Source organism: Chinchilla lanigera, unplaced genomic scaffold (assembly GCF_000276665.1).
Source record: "Chinchilla lanigera isolate Chin_1 unplaced genomic scaffold, ChiLan1.0 scaffold00077, whole genome shotgun sequence".
In the NCBI taxonomy this organism is placed as follows: Eukaryota; Metazoa; Chordata; class Mammalia; order Rodentia; family Chinchillidae; genus Chinchilla; species Chinchilla lanigera.
This window is the reverse complement of record NW_004955478.1, coordinates 7,145,217-7,158,451: the sequence shown is the minus strand read 5'-3', so window position 1 is coordinate 7,158,451 and position 13,235 is coordinate 7,145,217. Positions and strand designations below refer to the sequence as shown.

The 13,235-nt window shown below is 54.1% G+C and overlaps 1 long non-coding RNA gene across 1 annotated transcript; it reads right to left on the bottom strand.

The window, feature by feature from the left end:
- Positions 1-411: 411 nt before the first annotated feature.
- On the bottom strand, positions 412-8,357 carry LOC106146435. Its single transcript, XR_001230871.1, has 3 exons — positions 7,934-8,357; positions 7,411-7,577; positions 412-648 (listed from the first exon to the last, which is right to left on the bottom strand). It is a non-coding gene; the product is annotated as an uncharacterized LOC106146435 (long non-coding RNA).
- Positions 8,358-13,235: the final 4,878 nt, after the last annotated feature.

Below are 13,235 nucleotides of genomic sequence, written 5' to 3'. Positions count from 1 at the left end.
CCCTGGATTTGATCCCCTAGCACTACAAAGAGAGAAGAGAAGAGGGGGAGAAAGGGAGACAGAGAAAAGAGCGTGAGAGAAAGATCAGAGGGAGAAGGAAGGAAGCAGAGAGGAGGGGGAAGGCAGGGAGGGAGGAAAGACGCCCGTGTGTGCTTTATGATGTGGATGCGTTCGTTCGCATCAAGCAATGAGCACCTACCACTTCCAGGCACCGTGCTGGGCCTCGGGGAGATGCATCAGGAGATAAAAGGAACACACGGCCCAGGAGGGGAGGCAGTGACCAGGGAGGATGCCCTGACACAGGGAGGATGAGGGGACCAGGTGGGGACAACTTTGTCAGTCACAGACTTCTCTGAGAAGGAGCCCCTGGTTCAGAGTCCAGGTAGAGAGAGGGGAGGGCACGATCATCAGCTCCGCCTAGAGGAGGCAAGCTCAGCGTCCAGAGACCGGAAGGAGCCTGGATGGGAGTAGAGGAGCGGCGGGGAGCAGACGCCTCCCTCCCGAGGACCCGGCTTGATGTAGGAAGAGGCTCAGCCGCAGGAAGGTTCCAGGCAGCGCGCTGCGTTCTGCTCCGTGGGGAGCACTCGCTGAGCCTCCGTGAGGAGCGCGGGGTCTGCGAGGGCAGGAAGCAGGCGGGGGACACGGCGTCTGTGTGCAAACACAGGCAAAGAGCGGATGAACTACAGCGAACTCTCTGCGAAGTGACCACGAAGCAACTTCTAATTTTATATCGGTACAGTTCGAGTTTGTAGCGCCGGGCATGTACTGATTTGGAACTTAGAATAAAGATGTTCAAGGAGATACCGCTCATCTGAAACCCGGACATTCCCAGTGAAAAGTAAAACGATGCAAAAGCCTGGCGTGGTGGCGCACGCGGGAGGCTGAGGCAGGAGGATCTTTGCGAGTTCAAGACCAGCCTGGGCTACAAAGTGAGTTCAAGCCCAGCCTGAACTGCACAGCAAAACCTTTTCTCAAAAAACAAACGAACAAACAAATACATAAATAAGTAAATAAACCGTGCAGCCACTGAGGAATATAACATGACACTTTCTCAAAAGATAAAGTGGAGAATTAGCCTCTGACCCAGCAATTCCACTGCTAGGTACAGAGCCAAAGAATGGCGAACAGGGGTTCAAACAGCTGTTTGCACACTTGCGTCCATGGCGGCGTTATTCCACCAGCAAAGATGGAATCAATCCGATGCCCTTCAATAGGTGAACAGATAAACACAGCGTGGTATGTCCACGAAATGGAATGTTTCGTGTACCCGTGTGTGTGTGTGTGTGTGTGTGTGTGTGTGTGTGTGTGTGGTATTGAACACTGAACCCACAGATTTATGCATGCTGGGTGAGCGCTGCACCGCTAAGCTGCCTCGGTAGGCCTTTCTTTAACCTTTAGGAGGAATGAAATTCTGACACATGCTTCAGCGTGGATGAACCCAAAATGCATTTTGCTAAGTGAAATAAGCCAAGAGGACACGTATTGTGTGACTCCACCAGTACGAACAGGCAAATTCACAGGGAGGGAAAGTGTGACAGGGGATTCCAGGGCCGGGGCGGGGAAAGAGGGAGAACTGCTTCCTGAGCACAGAGTTCCTGCTTGGATGGTTAAAAAAAAAGTTCTAGAAATGGACAGCGGTGATGGTTGTGAAAGCGCTCAATGCCACTGCGCTACAGTACTAAATGTGACGTCTCTTACCACAATAAAATCGAAGATGATATTAGATGCATGAGATATTTTCAATATGTAGGAAAAAAAGATAACCACTTAGTGCTGTAGTCAGGAGGTGCAAGGGGAACAATTCAATACAGGACACGTAATTACAGGATTATTTTATAATAGTCACCCAAAGAGTTTAGTACAAAAGAGTGCAGGAAACCTGTCCACACACTAAAGACCAAAAGAAGCCAGCTGAGGGCCTGGATCCCATGGAAATGTCCTGCCTGAGTCCAGCAGGAGGCCCAGAGCCCACGACAATGTCCCATGCAGGCCTGATTCACGGATGTGAGCTGGGAAGGCCCCAAGGTCAGTGGTGGAAGCTAGAAAGTCTGTGGCAGTGGGATGAAGGATCTGTGCTGCAGGCTGAGGGATCTGAACTGGGGCCGGGACGCAACCCTCAAAGTGAGGACCAGAGCTCCCCCAAAAGGTACCACGGCCATCCTCAGCGACAGCGAGGTCCTGAGCGCCTCTGACAATGAGAACAGCCAAGTCTTCATCAGGGAAGCCTCAGCGGCCAGCTCCTCCCGGACACTGAACAGTGCACCACCTTCCCCTCCGGAGTTAGGATGCCCGAAGTAAGCATCAGAGCGCCCCCGGGTGAACCACGCCGTCCTCAGAGACAACAAGGTCCCCAGCTCCTGCGATGCTGAGAACATCAGGAAAGCCAGCCTGACAGGCTCCTCCGGGAGAAACAACAGCCCCAGGAGAGCCGGCAGCTCCCTGACAGCGTCACTTTTTCCTCTTCAGTTCTCGTTTTTCTGCTGCCGCAACGGTCCTCGGGGGGCTCCCACAGCCAGCACCACGCTGGTGAGTCCGGCCGGGCGTTACAAGCTGACTACCAGCTGTCAATCTGCCATGCTTGGGAACAGTCAGGAAACAAATCTCTTCCCAAAACTGTTCAGAGAAAGGCCACCTTCCAAAGATGTGGGGAGGGATCTGGATGGGCTCATCTATGCTGTTCCGAGGTAGCAGAATCGTACATCGAAAACTCTCCGCTATTTAAAAAGAAATGCCCATCCTATGTGTATCGGTCAGGGTTTTCCTAGAGAAACAGATGTAACACAAAATATGCAAATGCACGGGAAATGACAAGATTGGCTTACGACGGTCAGCCACAGAGTGGATGAGGAAGTGTGCAGAGGGTGTCTGCACACTGGAGACCAGAGCATTCAGTCCAGGGTCTGGAGCTCACTGCGGTGTCCGTGCAAGTCCGTATCAGGAGGCCGATGTGTCTGCGACAGAAGGCTGAAGGATCCAAGGTGGAAGCCGAAGAGTCTGCACTAGAAGCCGGGAGACGATGCCCAAGCTGAAAGCGAAAACTGGAGCTCCTCTGAAGAATGGAACCTTTCTGTCCTTCCTCATTTCCCTTTTTTTTTTTTTGGCTTTTTGAGACAGGGTCTCACTATGCAGTTCAGGCTGGCCTTGAGCTCACTTTGTAGCCCAGGCTGGTCTCAAACTCGCAACGATCCTCCTGCCTCAGCCTCCCGAATGGGTCAGTGAGCTGTACGAAAGCAAGTCCTCATTTCTCTGGGATAAAAGCCCAGGAGCCCTGCTGCTGGGCCTGATGCTGTGTGTGTATTTAACGGTGTAAGAAACTCTGTTTTCTAGAACAGAAGTGCCATTTTACATTTCCAGTCGTTACCATCTTTATTATTATTATACTAGCTAAAAAAGCTGACTCTGAGATGGGTTGGCGTCTGGAAGGCTGGTCACTGTGGCTGCTTGTGATCCCATCACGCCGTCGGCAGGAGCTGCACGGGGTTCCCTTTTGCACACAGGAGCCAGGTCCGGGGCCCACAGGCTTAGAGACCTGCACGTTATGGGCCTTATGGGCCGGCTCCCCAGGCCTCGCCCCGCGGGGTGTAGGGAAGGGTCCCCAGGCAACCCTCAGCTGGGCCCAGCAGGAAGCCGGGGTCGAAGCGCTGAGCCCAAGCTGGAGGTCAGCCTGGAACTGAGGCTCTTCACAGCGCTGTACCCTGAAAAGTTAATTTCTAAACACGGACGCTCCGCACTCCTTCTCTTGAGCAGCAGCGTCTTATAGCCTGGAATAAAAATTCTTTCTTTCTTTTCTTTCTTTTTTTTTGACTTTTTGAGACAGGGTCTCGCTATGCAGTTCAGGCTGGCCTTGAGCTCACTTTGTGGCCCAGGGTGGTCTCGAACTTGAATCCACGCATGCTATAAGATTTCATAAAATATACACCAAAATGGTGAGGAGCATGAATGCCCGTTTGATGAGCTTCTGTTATGTTCCAACATTGTTTTTGTTTATTTGTTTGTTTTTCAGTGGTGGTGGAGGTGCTGGGGCCCAAGCCCGGGATCTCACCGTACTGGTTTTTTGTTTGTTTGTTTGTTTTTGTTTTCTTGTCTTTTTGAGACAGGGTCTCGCTATGCAGTTTAGGCTGGCCTTGTACTCACTTTGTAGCCCAGGCTGGCCTCGCACTCACAAAGATCCTCCTGCCTCAGCCTCAGTGCTGGGATTACAGGCATGCTCCACCACACCAGGCACTGGCACCAGGCTTTTTGCCTGTTCTCACGGGTCCTAGAAGAGACCCAAGCAGCAAAATCGGGAGCCTACATCGTTCCCAGGAGGAGTCGCCACCTCAGCGGAGCATCCCGCGGCGGCCAGAGCTGCACGTAGGCGGGGGCGCGGAGAAAGGAGGGGAGCATGCGCAAAGAGCCGGGGTGCAGTTCGGCGGGAAGGTGCGCGCCTAACCAGCCCGAGAACCGGGTTCCGTCCGCAAGATGGGGCGGGTGGGATAAAGGAAAGGAAAAGGGAAAAATCAGCAGAGCGCTGAGACGCAGAGGAGCAAATGACAGCAAAACTCCAGACAGGTGGATGCCAGGGCCGAGGGCAGGGCCGCCTTCAAACGGCCCTTGCGTTTCAAAGAAAGTCAGCAGTTCAAGGCCAGCGTCTCTGCGGGGCACCTGCCTTCCTCCCGACAGACAGAGCGAGGGACGCCGCTCTTGTGCTCGGATGTTAACAGGGACTCCACTTACAGGTCTAGAATCACCATTTGTAGTTGATCTGGGAGTCTCCTGCAGAACTTGGCTCGGGAAGGCGTTTCGGAAGTGTTTGTTGAGTGAATGAATGAACTGCCAGAATCTGACACAAGGGTGGTGGACCGAGACACCTCAAGAGGTCAGGCAGACCATACCCAGGGTCAGGGTGGGTCGGGGGCCGTGAGGCCAGGAGTAGAGTCAGTACGTGTGCCACGGCCAAAGGGACAGCCGTGGGCGGGCCTGGGCCACGTGCTGCTGTGCGGGAGGGCGGGCCACCTTCGGCCGCGTCTGGCTTGTCACAGCAGCCAGCATCCGGGCTATGAGGATGAGTTCCTGATCTCCGACGCTGCGGACTAATTTTAAGTTTTTTTTAATTAAGCGGCGGCCAGAGGAAACACGCGTGCGCGATGAACACGGCCGGGGCGCGTGGCTTAGAACTCCGACCGCGGGGCTGGGGATTTAGCTCAGCCGCACAGCGCCTGCCTGGCAAGCGCAAGGTCATGAGTTCGATTCCCGGTACCGGAGAAAAACAAAAAACAACAAAAAAAAGAACTTCGACCGTAACCTCAGGACGTTCCGGAGTTTCTAATGCTACGTCAGTGATATTGCCGATGACTGTCAGGCAGAAAGGTCAACAGCTGCTCTCCCCCACTGTCACCGGCGGTCGTAGCCGCCATCTGCGTGGTTTTGTCCCCCAGCATCGCACTGGGAGAGGCCCAGAGAGCAGGTAGGATCTTGGAATCCTGGCGGGAAGGGACAGGGCACAGACAGCCTGTGACTGCGGGCTGCTTCGTCATAGGGTCCGTGTATAACTTGGGCCCTCATGAAAACGTCTTTTTTTGCCAGCTGTGTTGGTAATTCCAGCAGCAATTCTGGAATTACCAGCAATTCTGGTAATTCCAGCTGAGGCAGGAGGATCGCATTGAGTTTAAGGCCAACCTGGGCTACATAGTGAGACCCTGTCTCAAAAAACCAAAATAAGTCAATAAAAATAAAAAGGAAAATCATGGGACCAGCAGCTTCTTCCCATCCCATGCTCCTTCCCTCCCTCCCTTCCTCCTCGTCCTTTCCTCAGCAACTCAGTCTAAAGAGTCAGGGGACGCTGAAGGACAAGGCAGGGGCCCAGCAGAGGGGGGGCACCCACATTAATGAACATGAATGATTCTGACACAAATCAGAGCCCACACTGGTGCGAACGTGGGTGCAGGACCCGCGCAGAGGGGCACCAGAGCCCCGTCAGGAAGGAAGTGTCGCTGTCAGAATCACAAAAATGCAAAGAGAGATGCCTAGAACAAACCCTCTGGTGCCAGTTGAGCACATCAACCTGGACTCATGGTTCTTGTGTAGGTAGAGAGCTATAACAAATAAATATAGGGGGTGTGGCTCAGTGGCCTGGCATGGCGAGGCCCTGGGTTCCATCCCCAGGTTTGCTAAATAAATAAATAAAAGTAATAAATGAGCTGGGCGAAGTGGCACACGTCTGTAATCCCAGCACTCGGGAGGCTGAGGCAGGAGGATCAATGTGCGTTCGAGACCAGCGTGGGCTACAAAGTGAGCTCAAGCCCAGCCTGAACTGCACAGTGAGACCCTGTCTCAAAAAGACCAAAAAACAAAAACAAAAACAAAAAAATAATGAATGAGCCAGGTGTGGTGGCTCATGCTTGTAATCCTAGCACTGGGGAGGCTGAGGCAGGAGGATTTTGCAGAGTTTGAGTCCAGCCTGGGCTACAAAGTGAGCTCAAGGCCAGCCTGAATTGCATAGCAAGACCCTGTCTCAAAAAGACCAAAAAAAAAAAAAAAATGCTTAGTAAGTATGGCACTTTGGCTTTGCTAAGTAAAAAATTCTGTGGGGCCGGGGATCTAGCTCAGTGTACACCCCCTGCCTAGCAAACATGAGGTTCTGAGTTCGATTCCCAGTACCAACAAAAAAATTCTGTGGATAGAAAGTGGTGTGGTTCCACAATGCAAATGTGCCTCATGCCACTGAACTGCACACTTAAAATTAGCCAAGATAGTAAATTTCATGGTGTGTTTTCCTACAATTTTTGGCACAAAGGCTCAAACCTAGGTCCTCATGAACTCGGACCATGTGCTGTACCACAGAGCTATACCTCTAGCTCCCACAGCAATTTTTATCGGTAAAATATAAGAAGTATTGGTGTGACCCACATTGCCCAGCGATGTCCACCACAAGAAATGGGGCACCGCCTCACCCCAGCGTGAGCACCCATCGCTTTGAGATCTTTTTTTTTCTTCTTTTCTGTCTTTTTGAGACAGGGTCTCGCTATGCAGTTCAGACTGGCCTGGAGCTCCCTTTGTAGCCCAGGCTGGCCTCGAACTCGCAACGATCCTCCTGCCTCAGCCTCCCGAGTGCTGGGATTACAGGCGTGCACCACCACGCCCGGCCGCATTGAGATCTTGATGGGTACAACCCATTTTCACCAAAAAGTTCCAGAGTCCTCAGAGAACTGGCCGAGTCCAGGGCTGATCTAGCAGAAAGGTGAATGAGCCTGGAACAACTTGTACCAGAAAACTCAGGTTGCCGGGCAGACAGGCCTGGCAACCAGCTCCAATGGGCTCCCGCTGGCCAGACCGGGAAGAGTTTAATCATCGAAATACACAGCAAGATTGATAGATCCCAGCCCGCTGAAGGCACACGTCCACGCGGACAGAAATAAGTCGCTCACTTACCCGCGCTCGGAAGGGGGTGAGGCAGCTTTGGAAGATGGAAGATGCTCCCCCTCTTTGTTTTTTTTTTTTGTTTTTTTTGTTTTTTTTGCGCTTTTCCTTTATTTTTGTCAAATGCTGCAAGTGGACAGGACGGGACACTCAGAGCAAGCTGGAGGCCCTGAAAATTCCTAGAGAGAACAGCCAGGATATATGGGCTTCTGCGATCTGCCGGGCGTCATTTCCTGCCTCTCCCCGCGCTGGGGGAAGGGGAGATGCGGGGCTCTCGGGAGCACGGGGCGGGGGGCGAGGAGGGCAGGCGGGAGGCGGGCGGGGCGGGGGCCTCCCGCAGAGCGAGGTGCCCCACATCTGGTTCCCATTGAAGGGTGAAAACAAGCGGGTTTCGGAGCTGGACGAAGCCCAGCAGCCTCGGCCAAGCCGTGTGGCTTGGACAGCAGGGCCGGCATCACCTCCTCCCTGGGTCACCAGGCCTGGCCGCGCCCCCAAGGTCTCGCAGAGGGGACGGGTTGGAAGGAGGCCGCCCTACCGGCTTAGAACCGCGTTCTCCGGGCCCAGCTCCGCCTGATGTCCAAAACAGCCCGGGCCCGGGCCGGCCAGGCCGGCGCTGCAGCGGGGTGACTCACGGGCCGCACGCCTCCGCCCCGCCTGGGCAGGCCCGCTCTTCACTGTGCACCCTTCAGCTGCCGTCCCAGCGTCTCTGAGCCCGGGTCCCCCAGCGGTAAGACAGGAACAACAGCTCCTTCACAGGGCCGAAGCTGGCCTGGTAGGGCGCCGGGGCCTGAGGCTGTGGCACCAGGAAACGCTCGATCGTGTGCACCATTCCCGCTGGGCATCTGGATACCAGATCCCTCTCCTCTGCTGGGTGCGAGGAGTTCTCGGAAGCTGGACACGGTGGTGGTGGTGCGTGCCTGTCATCCCAGGGGCAGGAGGGCCGCAGGTTCAAGCCCAGCCTGGGCAGCTTGGAGACTTAGCCAGACCCTGTCTCAACAAACAAACAAAAAACATCTGGGGATGCAGCTTGGTGTGAAATCCCTGTGTTCAGTCTCCGGTACTGCAAAAAAGAGAATTAGGAGCAAATAGCCCTTTTCTCCAGGCCGGGTCTTAGCAGACAGGGTGCTCCCTGCAGCTCTAGGAAGTCTCCTCGGCCGCTCTGACCCTGTTTCTTCTCCATGGGTGCAGGCTTCGCCCTGTCCCGCGCGGGTGTTTGTGGGGACAGAAGCTGGGTGTGAAGCTGGGGAGTCGGAAGCCAAGGTCCCTAGAGGGCTGCCCGCACCCACCGGGCGATGCATCTCTTCCCCAGGCCGTATTAAGTGCTTGGAGAACAGTCCGCAGGTTGAAGGCAGGCGTGTGCGGGAAGTGACGCCTCGGCTGCCCCGCGCTGGCCCTTCCCCGCCCAGCGCTAGCTCTTGCTTCCTCCGCAAGAGCAAGGCCAGAAGGGCCGAGCCCAGGACGCAGCTTCCTGGGGCTTTGCGGGAGGAGGTCGAAATCGGGGAGGCGTGTTACACACTGGCAAATCCTTACGCCTCATCCTGCCTGTTTTCTCCTCTGAAAGTGGCTGATGGACACACCGGCCGCAGGGAGCCGCGGCCACGGCGTAAGCGGCCTACTTAGAACAGTGCCCGGCGCGTAACAAGCACGCAGTGAATAAATGCTCCCGGTTCTGCTGTTAGCTATCTTTTCATAGCTCTCCCCGCTAAGCAAACCTGCTGAGCAGTTCACAAGTTGCCCGAGCTCAGCTCTGACTTCCTGGGACTCCTGCAGGACAGAGACCAGCTCCCACCTGGCTTTTCTCCCCTACTTTTGTAAATGAGGTAAGTGAGCCTGAGAGATCAACAACTAATCCAGCCGGGCATAGGGGCACACACCGATAGTCCCAGCAAGGGAAGGTGAGGCAGGAGGGACACAAGTTCAAACCCAGCTTGGGCAACTTATAGGTCCTGCCTCAAAGCAAAAATAAAAGCCAAGTGTGGGGTGCATGCCCGTAATCCCAGCACTCGGGAGGTTCAGGCAGGAGGGTCTCTGAGAGTTCAAAGCCAGCCTGAGCCGCATAGTGAGACCCTGTCAAAAACACAAAAGAGCGGGGCGTGGTGGTGCACACTTGTAATCCCAGCACTCGGGAAGCTGAGGCAGGAGGATCTTGCAGAGTTCGAGACCAGCCCAGGCTACAAAGTGAGCTCAAGGCCAGCCTGGACTGCAGAGTGAGACCCTGTCTCAAAAAAAGACTAATTAATTAACTTTTTTTAAAAAAGGCTGAGACTGTCACCAGGTGTGAAGTCCTAGATTCTATCCCCAGAACCAAAAATCAGAACATTTAATCTACTTTTATGCCCCAGCCAGGCAACCCTGCCTGTAGGGTCACATTAGAATCCAGTGATTAAATCTAAATCCCCCTCGTCACCAGGACCCCCATACACGTTACACCCTTCTCCTGCTCCAAAAACTGCATCAAGCCCTTGCTCCCCTGCGTTCACCCATTTAATGACCAGCCAGGCGCTAACCACCCCTCACCCCCAGGCTTGCGCAGTTTATCCAACCAACACACAAGAAGCTTTCTCTGCAAGCCCTGTTCTCGAAACGCTGAACAAGAAAAGGGCCAAAAGAAAAAGCAGGCCTCCCCTCCGCTGTGAAATTGTAAGTAAAGCCTAGAATAAGAAAATAGAATGTATATGTAATTATAACACGCATATAATGATTATATATTAGATATATGTCAATATTCAGTGTCATAAATTTCCATACATAGATTTCTATCGTCATCACTCAAAGGCTACCGGAAGTCTCGAGGAAAATGAGACACATCATTCATTCTTTGCGTGCCAGAAAGAGCTAGAAGAGTACCATTACAGAGGGCCATGGTCTCGCAGAAGCAGCTGTTGAATCTGCTTTATGATCAGAACCGGACTGAGTGGAGGTGGAGACTGGGGACAGGCCATTTAGAGATTCTGAGTTAAACAAGTCTACACAGCCTGAAAACTAGTATGCTCTCAAAAAATCTCTCTAAGGCCAGGAATCTAGCTCAGTAAGGACATAGCTCAGAGTATAGCGCCTGCCTGGCAAGTGCAAGGTTCTGATTCCCACTGCCAAAAAAAAAACCTCTCTCTGAAATGTACTTTTTAGGTTTTTTTTTTCTTTTGGAGACAGGGTCTTACTATGTAGCCTGGTTTGGCCTTAAATTTACAGCAGTCGTCCTGCCTCAGCCTCCTGAGTGCTGGGACTACAGGTGTGCCCCACCACTACTGGCAAACTTGGACTTTTAAACTACCACTAATCGGAAGCGTACTTGAGAGCTAAGCATCTCTTGGAAACTCCTCTACAGTTAGGTACTAGCTGTGTCCCCATTTTGCCAAGTTGGAAAGCAGGGCACAGAGCAGTTAAGCAACTTGCTGCCAATCACACAGCAGCTAGGCGTCCCACCCTGGGTTGAAACTCAGATTTGTGAGTCAAGAGTCCAGGCTCCTAACCCCTAAGCTCTACTGCCTCCCTGTGGTGGTTTTCCCAGGTCATGGGGAGCTGGCTCCACAGACATCTCCCTACCAGGGAGCTCGCAGACCCAGCACCCTGCACCAGGATTTCACAGGAAACCCTGCGCAGGCGTTCACAGCCCCAGCAAGCGTGGATAGGGACCTGCTGTGGGAAAAAGCCAGCGTTGTCGGTTTTGCCAGTAACTTCCACTCTCTCTGCCTAGACCATTACAAGGAAGACAAATCTCCTCACCTCCCTAGCTGAAACCAAAATAACCCTGTCTGCTCTCAGCACCCGTGGGCAGCCGCGCAGAAGCTGGGGCAGTGGGCTCAGGTCCCAGGGACTCTGGCCTGGCCTGGCCCAGCGTGGTGCTTGTTTTGAAACCCAGATCTGCACTGGATTTTAGGCAAATTATTGTTCCTCATGACCATGATTGATTAATTGATTGTCTTTTTGAGACAGGGTCTCAGTATGCAGTTCAGGCTGGCCTTGAGCTCACTTTGTAGCCCAGGCTGGTCTCGAACTCGCAATGGTCCTCCTGTCTCAGCCTCCCCAGTGCTGGGATTACAGGTGTGCGCCACCACGCCCACCTACGACCATGTTTTAGAAAGCGAGGAATGTGACTTTTTGGTCCCCCATTAAAACTTTCAAAGCTTCAAGCAAGTGTTTTTGGCTGTTCCTTGGGGTCACTGTGACGGGGAGTCTGACCTAAGGGCAGTGAGCGCACGGGCGCCTGCGACCCAGATTAGAATCCAACGGACCAGGTCTGGGTAGGGTGGACTCAAAGGTTGACTCAGTGGCTTACTATTTCCCAGGAAAGTGAAAGAGTACAAAACAGACCCAGGAAAGACGAGGGAAAAGAAGGGAAGGGGCCCCTGAGGAGGTCCTAGGCCCCAGAAGACGTTAGGATGAGGGGTGTGAACTTACAAATAAATAAATCTTTAACATAAAGACAAAGGGGAGCTGGGCGGTGCCATCCCAGCACTCTGGAGGCTGAGGCAGGAGGATCACAAGTTCAAACCCAGCCTGGCAAATTAGCAAGACCGTCACAAAATAAAAGCGGGGGTGGGAGACGGCTCCGTGCAAAGGCCTTGGGTTCAATCCCCAGTACTGGGGGAAGAAAGGGACAAAGAAATCAAGTTTCGGTGCTGTCTCCGAATGACATCTTTCAGCGTGAAGTCTGCGGGGACCCTGTGGGATCAGCAAGGCGGAGCTCCGGGGGCGCTGATGACAGCGTCTCATCCTCTCACCTGGAACGAGCCACCCAGCCCCACAACAGCCCCAGGCGGGGATGAAGGGTTTCCTCGGAACTCGAGACTGAGGCTCAGCGAGGTTGAGGAACTTACCCGAGAGCCCAGCACGCTAGTGGCCAAGACGGCCGACGCTGACACTCCCAGCCACCACCTGCCCCAGCCCCCTTGTCGGGGTCAAGGTCGGGAACTTTTCCTTCACTGCTGAAAACTAAGGTCTGGCCCCACTCGTGCCTCTGGTTCCGCAGAACCTTGGACATATTATTTCCCTTCTCTGTGCCTCATTTTACCCACTGTAGAAAGAGGAAGTGAAATGAGAAGTCTCTGATGTCCCCTCAACTTTAACTCCACGACCAAGATGGGCCTTGAATTGACAAAGTTGGTGCCCCAAGGTTCTGAGGGTTTTTTTGTTTGTGTAGCGGGAATAGAACTCAGGACCTTAGCGCTTGCCAGGCAGGTGCTTGTGCCGCTGAGCTACATCCACGGCCCTCGGAGTGTGTCCGTAAAGTTGTACACCTGTGTTCATAGGGCTCTGAGCTTTCACTGAGATCATCCTACAGTCCGTGCCCCTCTCTTGGCGCAGTGTGCGTGTGTGTGTGTGTGTGTGTGTGTGCGCGCGCGTGCGTGTGCCGCGCGAGGAGGACTCTCTGCGCCTCTGCGGTTTGCGCCCGGCACTCCCCTAGGCACCGCTGCGCGCAGAGGAGGCGAAGCCCTGTCCCGCGCATGTGCGCCCCCAGCTCCTGCGGACCGCGCCCCCGTGAAGCCGCGCGCGTCCTCCACCTTCTCGCGCGTCCGCGAGGCCCGATGCAGTCTCAGATGGTGGCAAAGCCTGAGTCCCTGAATGAGGACCCCTGCCCTTCCGCCCGCACCGGCAGGCCACAGCAAGGGCTGACCGTCTGGGGTCCAGCCGCTGAGACTTGGGGCTGCCTGGCCTATAAACGAGGGTGTTCGCCAATCAGAGAAGGGAATGATCCGCGCAGGAAAGTGATCGGGGTGAGGGGTGACACTTAAGACAGGGTTATGAAGAGAGCGGGTGAATCCTCTGTGAGACAGGTGGGGAGACCCCTGTGCGAAGAGGAGGCAGCTGATGCAAAGGCCCTGAGGCAGCAACAAGGA